Raw genomic sequence first — 6967 nt, forward strand, 5'->3', positions numbered from 1 at the left:
CCACATTCGGCCGGGACGAGGTGTAGCCAAACACATGTGAGCTGCGAGTCAACGGGCACGGACATAGCCCAACCCCCCCGACCGTCAAAGAGGGTCGTGTCCGATGTCTGGCGATACTTCACCAAATCAAAACGGCCAAAGACAAATGGGGAGGGGGAAGAATCGTGTGGGATATGTAATTTATGTGGAACCATTATTGGGGCTGAGAAGGGGACTTCGACGATGCGACGACACGTAGAGAAGAAGCATCCCCAAATAAATGCATCTTCAAGCGGATCAGGTAGACAAATTCAAACTCAACTTAATTTTAATCCACAATCCTCAACTCTCTCAACATGGCAATACAATACACATGTTGCACGAGAGGAAATAGCAAGATATATAGTTGCTACAGACTCTCCCATTTGTTTATCTGAAAATCCTTTTTTTGTTAATATGGTTAAAACTGCATTTTGTCCAGCATATACCCCTGTTAGTAGAACTACAAGTAGAAGAGATATACTAAAACTTTATAACAAAATAAATAATAAACTTAAAAACGAATTTCAAAATTTTAGGAATATATCTATTGCACTTACATCAGACATATGGGCTTGTAGATCAAAAACCGATTTTTTAACTGTTACAGTACATTTCTTAGATCATAATTGGGGTTTACAACAAAAATTGATAGGTTTTAAACCATTATATGAAAAACATAGTGCTGAAACTATTTATTTTACGATTCTTGAAGTTTTGCAAGAATATTTATTAACTGATAGAGTTGTAGCGCTAACGCTTGATAATGCAGCTGCTAACACCGCGGCAATATCTTTATTTGAAAAGAAATTGGATCCGCTTGGTGAAGGCAAATTTTATCACCAGAGATGTGCTTGTCACATCATCAATTTGATAGTTAAAGCAGGTTTAGATGCTATACATTCAAAGATTGAGAGGGTGCGTAGAGCTATCGGATTTATCGTCGGCGGTAGCAATAAAAGATGGCAGGAGTACGTCAAATATTGTAAGCAAGAGGACCCACCGGTTCGACCTTTGAAGTTATGTACAGACATGCCTATCCGTTGGAACTCTACCTACTTGATGTTGGAAAAAGCTTTGCCAACCGCGAAACAAATTACAGATTTCGTCAACCGGAAGAACTATCCAGAGGAAGTTGTCAACTATGATGATTGGGCGGTTTGTGAACTTTTTTATTCATTTCTTAAAATTTTTTATGATGCTACTAATACATTAAGTGGTATTTATTATCCAACTACTAATTTAGTGTTAGATATTTTAGTTCAAATTGCTAAAACTTTTGATCAATATAGACATGATAACATTTTAAGTGAAATTGTTTCAAGTATGGAAGAAAAATATAAGAGATATTGGTTAGATATTCCATTCTTATATGGATTAGGCCTTTTTCTAGATCCTAGGTTTAAATTATCCGTAGTTAACGGTGTAATTACTGAGTTAGGCCATTATTTAGGACATGATTATACGTCTTATTTGACTGACTTTAAAAACAAATTGGATAGGCTTTTTTCTTTATATGAGAACAGATACAATGCAAGTAGAAGTGGAAGTGGAAGTGGAAGTGGAACATCTGGGAGAGGCGATCAGGACCTTGATGTAGCCCCCCCTCAATGGTCGAGCAAGTGGGCGTATGTGGGACGTAGCGGAAGCTCCAGCTCTAGCTCCAGCTCGTACATACATAGACCAAATGAGATGACTCGCTACCTACAGGTGGACTTGACCTTTATGACGATGAAGGAGCAACTTGACATGGATATTCTTCAATGGTGGAACCAACAAGAAAGTCAATTCCCCATTATATCCCAAATGGCACGTGACATTTTATCTGTGCCGGTTTCTACAATTGCATCCGAGTCAACATTTTCAACGAGTGGTCGGATTGTTGAAGACAGAAGATGTTCTTTAACCGATGAGATGATTGAAGTGATAACGTGTTTACGGGATTGGACTCATGGAGAAAGAAGACTACAACAGCACCCTGAAGATCCCGAACTACTCGAACTCTTTAGGAATACAGATTTGAATAATGTAACTAGTGTTGACGATGAAATTGAAGATGAATAATTTAATAAAAAAATTATTTAATTGTTTATTTGTGAAGCGTGAATGTGTGAAATGTGAATATTATATTTATGTTAAAAATTAAAATTAACTATTAATTTATTATTTTTTAAAATTAATTAAATTTTTAGAAACTTACTAATCAACCCCTAAAAAATACTAAAAACCCCTTATAAAATTTTGTTTTGCCCCCAAAATATAAAAAAAAATTGAGGGGGGAAAATAAAATTTTCCAAACCCCATGGGACCGGTCCTAGGACCGGTCTTGGGCCCATGGGACCAGTCCCAACCAGGCCTAAGGCCTGGTCTGGGTCCTGGTTTTTCTCATGGGCCTGGGACCGGTCCCAGGCCCATGAGAGACTGGTCCCATTTGGGACCAGTCCCAAACGAGCCCAGGCCTGGGCTCGCAAGGGAAGGGACCGGTCCCTTGCCCAGCTCTAGGTCTTAAATACATTAACCCGTATCCGCTAAAATTACTCGGGTACCTGTGGACCCATAGGTATAGGATCCATTTTGCCAGTCTAACAATAACACACTATAAACCTATAAATAACATTTGAAACTTAAAACAATATATGCAAAACTCATTATATATATATCTGAATACCTATGCGGGTTGTTCGTCATGTGACACATTTTGGAACTCATAGAATTGTTTTATTTTGACATATAGGATTTGTGGTTATTATGAGGTTGAATTTTATTGGTGATGTTGTAGAGAGATATTAATTGCTGAATTGGTATTCCAAATCCAAAGGTAAAAGCATATATTTATGAGTGACATGTATAACACTTTTTCTTTTCTTTTCTTTTCCTTTTTTAGCTCTAAAACTGTTTTATTTTGGGGCTCTAGAATTACTCTCTCTTGCTACGTTGGATGTGTGGTTTAATGAGATATTTTTAGCTCCAAGATTCATGAATATCCATGTTAGTTGTTTGCCATGAATACCCATGCGGGTTGTTCGCCATGTAGCACATTTTAGAAGCTCTAGAATTGCTCCATTTTGACACATTGGATTGAAAGTCAGTCAAATTGCTTTATCTTGATCAATAATACTACACTTACAAAGAAATCTTACAAAAATTTTCATACAAAGTGAGGTGGCAAAAAATGAATAGAAGAGTGAAACAAAAAGTCAAACTCATTAAATTTACTCTTCTATTTATTTTTTGCCACCTCACTTTGTATGGAGATCTTTGTAAAATTTCTTTGTGTGTGTAGTATTACTTTATTTTGATACGTTGGATTGATATTTATTGCTCCATCTATAATTATTAATTAATTAAAAAAATTGGAACAATTCTAATTATATAGGTGCATTGCATTGGCATTCTAAATGTTTAACCATAATGACACCTTATATTTGTGATTGTCATGTGGTTGAATTTTATTGATGATGATGTAGACAATATTAATTGCTGCATTGGTATTCAAAAGTCTAAATAAATAGATATAAAGATTGGATTACATAGGTACATTGCATTGTCGTATTAATAATTAATAATTAATAATAATACTAATCATATAGGTGCATTGCATTGGCATTCTAAAGGTCTAATCATGAGGATACCTTGGATTTGTGATTGCGATATGGTTGAATTTTATTGGTGATGATGCAGACAATATTAATTGTTGTATTGGTATTCCAAAGTCTAGATAAATAGACATAAAGAGTGGATTACATAGGTGCATTGCATTGGTAGTAAAAACATACATGTTTATTAATAATTATATAGGTGCATTGTATTGACATTGCAAACCTTTCTTCGTATTTAATTCATATCTAATTGTGTTGGCATTCGAAAGGTCTAAATAAGGGGTTATAAAAGAGGCGTATGTTCAGTTATGTATTATCGCAATATGTTAGTTGGTGTCAACAATATGTCTGGTCTTTTGTTAATTGTTTATAGATCATGTTAGTTTTTGTCAATAATACGTCTGTTCTTCATGATTTTATTAATTGATGATTTTGTATTTATTTATGTTTTTGTTGTTATTTACAGGTCAAAGATTCATGAATTGGCATGGAATAAAGGCAGGATGTCCGATTGACATTGTCAAATGAGTTATTATTTTGATTCGTTCTTCTGAACTGTAAGCATATCTTCTAACCATTTTAATACGAAATTGTAAGTATATCTCCTAACTATTTTAACGGTTATTATTTGATGGAATGATTGTTTTTGTTCAGTCAATCTATTTGAATGATTAATTGTGTTAGTCCTGCCGAACGGTAAGTGTAATCCTTAACAATTTTAATATGAATATTAATTAACTTTTGTTGATTTCGTTTTCAAGTAACAGTTGTTATACAAATGAATGATTGTTCCTTCACAAATCTTAACATCATGAAGATCGATTAAATTTTGTTATGTTTGTTTTCAAGGAAATGTTCATCTTTACTAAGATCAAATTAAAGATGATCATATTGTCAGCCGAACTATGAGTATGTGTCATACCTATATTAGTAGAAACAGTTCAATTGTGTTGAATATGTTTTCTATAAAAACATTCGTGTATTTTAATTTGTTATATGAATGATTTATTGTTTATGTTCTGTTGATGTGCGAGTATATATGTTAAATGAATTAATTTTGGTTGATTCCATTTTCTAATTAATAGGTGTTATTTGAAATATTTCTTATCAGTCCTATTATGATGATCCCTTAAATTTGGGTTAAGTAAACCATTCATTTTATCATTATACGTATTTCGGTTTCCACTGAATAATTAATAGTAAATTAACCATAACTTGCTCAATACAAATCCAATTGATGAGAAATATCATCTGATGTTTCTTGTCGAACCATGTAGTTTTAGTAAACCATTTATAATATACCGAACAATTATTATTATCCTTAAAGGAAAACAAATATTGATATGTAGTTTTAATTGTAATTGTTCTATCTCTTTTTGATGATATCTTTTATGTTAGATACATATATCATGAAAAAAGTTTGTTGCTGAATATAACTATTTTCATTTATTTAACAAATATCAACTGATGTTTGATGCTAAACCATGTGGCTTTAGTAAACTATTCATTTTATGATTATATACATTTAGGTTTCCACCGAACAATTAGTAATAAATTGACCATAATTTACTCAATAAAACTCCAATTGATGAGATGTTTGAATCTTTAGAAACTAGACATATGAGACTTTAATTTGATACATTATATGCTTAATTTAGATAACTGTAGCTCCTCTGTCAAACAATTCCTTTTATCATCGCACATATTTCGGTTTCCACTGAACAATCAACAATAAATTGGCTATAACTTTCTCAATAAAAATCTAATTGATGAGAGGTTTGAATATTTAGAAACTAGAAAGATATGACTTTAATTTGATATGATTAATTTGGATAAATTTAGCTCCACTTTCAAACCATTATTTTTATCATCACATACATTTCGGTTTCCACTGAATAGTCAGTAGTAAATTGACCATAACTTGCTCAATAAAAATCCAATTGATAAGAGGTTTGAACCTTTAGAAACTAGACAAACATAGATTTGATATATTATATGATTAATTTGGATAACTGTAGCCCCAATTTGGAACCATTTCTTTTATCATGACACACATTTCAGTTTCTCGTGTTTCTCGATTTTCACTAAATAATGAGTAATAAATTAGTCATGACTTGCTCAATAAAAATCCAATTGATTAACGGTTTGAATTTTTGGAAACTAGAAAGATAGAGCTTTAATTTGATATATGTATGATGAATTAGGATAACTATAGACCTACTGTCGAACCATTCATTTTATCATCACACACATAAAATAAATTCAATTTTAGTGATGACAAAGGAAAACAAATATTGATATGTAGTTTTAATTGTATTAGTTCTATCTCTTTTTATTGATTTTTGGATTGATTTTGTTGTTTGATTTGTGGGTTTTGTGGGGTTTACAATTGTCGTCTTTCTTTAGGATGCCATCATCAAATGTTTGTTTTGCTATAGGTGGTGGTCAATTCTAATTGCAGCAAATGAATATGTGTCACAGGACCTTTATCTTCATGGCTTCTTCAATGCTTCAATTAAGTTGCCTTCAGATTATACTGTTGGAGTTGTTGTTGCTTTCTATGTGAGTTCTCTTTTTAACATTCTTAATTTTTTTTTAATTTCTAAAATAATAATAATACAGATAATTCATTTTCTCTTCTCAACAATCAAAATCAATTTTTTCCTTTGGCTTTGCAAGTCTCTTGCTTAAAAGTTCACATTTTTTAACAAGGTTTCTCTTTCTTTGATTAATTTATAGATTTATCAATAAAACTCAGTGGGTTATCCTACAATTTTTTTTTTGCTTTTCTTGACAAAGTTTTAAACTTTGGTAGCAAATGTCAAATGGTAACATATTTGAGAAGAACCACGATGATATAAACTTTGAGTACAATTTGTGATATTTTATTTATTGATTTTTTAATTATCAATTCAATATAAAATGAACTTCAATATATAAAATATATATGTAAAACAAAAAAAAAAAAATAATAATTCAAAATATATATAATAAACATACCTATGCAACACAACTTGAAAATGATTATAAGTTACAGAAATTGCAGAAGGTCAATATAAATTTTGAGTTTAAATAGTTGATCTTGATAATATTCAGATGATATTAAATATCATATATGATTCACTACAAAATACTGACATCGAATATCAAAGACATGTCTACAAAAATAATATCAATTGTACAAGGTGATGATCTTGAAAATATAATTAGACCATATAATATTCAGGTGATCTTTTCAGGTTGGATTAATGACTTAATAACATCTATATATAATTGATAGTAATAATTATACAGGTACAATTCTTAATTTTATCTTAACATAACTTTGTATATATACAATTTATATTTAC

The sequence above is a fragment of the Pistacia vera genome, unplaced genomic scaffold (genome assembly GCF_008641045.1).
Source record: "Pistacia vera cultivar Batoury unplaced genomic scaffold, PisVer_v2 Contig578, whole genome shotgun sequence".
NCBI lineage: Eukaryota > Viridiplantae > Streptophyta > Magnoliopsida > Sapindales > Anacardiaceae > Pistacia > Pistacia vera.